Source organism: Gavialis gangeticus, unplaced genomic scaffold (assembly GCF_001723915.1).
Source record: "Gavialis gangeticus isolate Ggan-Ray unplaced genomic scaffold, GavGan_comp1, whole genome shotgun sequence".
Lineage (NCBI taxonomy): Eukaryota > Metazoa > Chordata > Crocodylia > Gavialidae > Gavialis > Gavialis gangeticus.
In genome coordinates this window covers 20,443,872-20,446,659 of record NW_017729031.1, presented here as the reverse complement: position 1 = coordinate 20,446,659, position 2,788 = coordinate 20,443,872, and positions in this window count along the sequence as shown.

Below are 2,788 nucleotides of genomic sequence, written 5' to 3'. Positions count from 1 at the left end.
CTGGAGGCTGACTGGCTGGGCAGCAGCTCTGCAGAAAAGGACCTGGGGGTGACAGTGGACAATAAGCTGAATATGAGCCAGCAGAGTGCCTTTGTTGCCAAGAAGGCTAATGGCATCCTAGGCTGCTTTGGTAGGTGTGTTGCCAGTAGGTAAAGGGAAGTGATTATTTCCCTCTCTTCAGCAACTGGTGAGGCCACATCTGTAGTACTGTGTCCAGTTTTGGGCCCCCCACTACAGAAAGCATGTGGACAAATTGGAGAGAGTTCTGCAGAGTGCAATAAAAATGGTGAGGGGGCTGGGGAACATGACTTATGAAGAGTGGCTGAGAGAACTGGAATTATTTAGTCAAAGGAAGAGATGATTAAAAGGGGATTTAGTAGCAGCCTTCAAGTACCTGAAGAGGCATTGAAAACAAGATGGAACTAGACTGTTCTCAGTGGTAGCAGATGACAGAACAAGGAGCAATGGTCTCAAGTTGCAACAAAGAAAGTTTAGGTTAGATATTCGGAAAAATTTTCTTACTAGGCGGGTAGTAAAACACTGGAACAAGTTACCCAGAGAAGTGGTGGACCTGGCTAAACAAAGCTTTGCCTGGGATGATCTAGCTGGGGACAGTCCTGCTTTGAGCAGGAGGTTGGACTAGACGTGACCTCCTGAGGTCCCTTCCAACTCTCATTTTCTATGATTCTACGACTATGCGGTGGGGCTTTAATTAGAGCAGCTCTCAGAGCAACTCTAATTAAAGCATCGCCCCCTCTTCACCCCCTGAGCATGTGTAAAAGTGTCCTTAGAGATCAGACTGTTTCTGATATATCTAGTGGTAGAGTTAAATTGGTTCAGGTACTAGTTTGGAGGTAATTATAAATACTTTTACCAAGAAATATGCACCTTTGAAATGAATAGCATGAAGCATGCAAAGTGAGTCTGCCTGGATGTACCTGGGAGGACTGGTGGTAAGTATTCTGGAGTAAGTGCTGCATCAGATGCCTGGCTGCAAGCTGGTGAGGTGGATATGTGAATGTCTGGGTATGAGTAGTGAATGTTTGATTAGTTCCTGTTTGCAGTGCGTTTGCTAACTGTGTGTGAGTGCTTTGATCCAAATAGACCTTATATGATTTATTGCTGTGGGAACAGGAGTGCTTTGTTCCAGGGTGATGTCTTATAATACCTAACAGCCTTATAAAAGGCAACCCCCTGCAAACAGTATGAGCAGAGAGCACAGTAGAAGCAAATAGAGTGAATTCACCTGAGGATGAAGCCAAGATGCTTTTTTCTTTTTCCTTTTTCTTCCTAACAGGTGTCCAGGAACAGTTAGTAGATTTATCTGAAGAAACACTGAAAAAAATCTGGGTAGTGGTGAATCAGTGGTTGTGATTCAGAGGGGATGCACATGTGTGTTTTCCTCCCTGGGGGGTGTGTCTACATGAGACACTTAATGCCCATTGGACTAATTCTACTGCATATTAGCATAGCTGGCAAAAACCATGCTAATGTGCTAATGCACAATAGATTAGTCCAATGAGCATTAAGTGTCACAAAACATTTGTTTGCACTAATGTGCAGTAGACTAGTCCAATGAGCATTAAGCATCACACAAAAAGTGTTAATTTGTGCTACTGTGCAGTACTGCCGATTATAGTGCATTAAATGTAATACCTGTTATTACCACTACATTGTTTACTACCTGTTAGTACAGGTACTTCGGGAAAAAAGGATTCCCAGACTGGAGGCACAACTGTCAATGCTGTAAACCCTTAGGGAGAATTTTGTCTTTTTGGATACATGTCATGAACAGGGGAGATTGTGTAGGAGATATCCAGGGGCAGAGAAGATGCTTAGATATTCCAGAAGAAGGAGGAGGACCAGGGTACATCAGACCCAGGGAGGAGTAAATCATCATGCTCACACTATCAGCACAAGTAATGCTGCAATTCAACACTGTCCAATTTAAGGTGCTGTACATAGGGAAGAAACATTAATGACTAAGATGAGAAAGGGGTTGGAATGCAAGCTGTATAATGAAAGGGTGAAATCCACCTAAGTATGTTTAGGTGGAAGAAAAGGAAATTATGAGAGTACATGATAGCAGCTTTTAAATATTTGTAAGGCTGCCATCGGGAATATGGGGACACATATGCCACAGAGGACAGGACACAGGGCAAGGTGTTTAAACTACAGCAGTGCTGATTCAGATTAAATGTCAGGGAAAACTTCCTAGCTGTAAGAACAAGAGGATAATGAAACAACCTGCCTAGGAAAGCTGTGGAAGCTCCTTTCTTGGGGAGTTTTAGGATGAGGCTGGATAGGCATTTAACTGAGATGGCCTAGGAATCCTGCATCTGTGCAGGAGATTGGAATTGAAGACCCTGAGGTCCTTCCCAACTCTGTGACTTGTGATTCTATGAACTGGCAGTAGTAGAAGTACCTAACTGAATCCACACTAGAGGATTGCTCCAGTTTTTTATATTAGTTTCTAACCTGACACTGTAAAACACCGTGCAGACTGTGTAACATATCCTAAGACACCATTAAGAGGAAAACATTCAAATATCTTTCTTGATCTAACATTTCTGCTTGCTGCTCACTTTTGGCTCTATTTGTTTTCTTGCATGAAACACACTGATACTCCTGTGTTCACCCATTATTATGTTTACCAAGGTAAAGGGCAGAAGTGTTTGTGGTGAGAAGGGTGTTTGGTTGTAGCTGTGTTGATCTATATCTATGTCTGGAGAAGGGTGCTTGCAAAGAACAAAAGCTAGCAAAGAACACTTTTTCCAGCTACTCATTT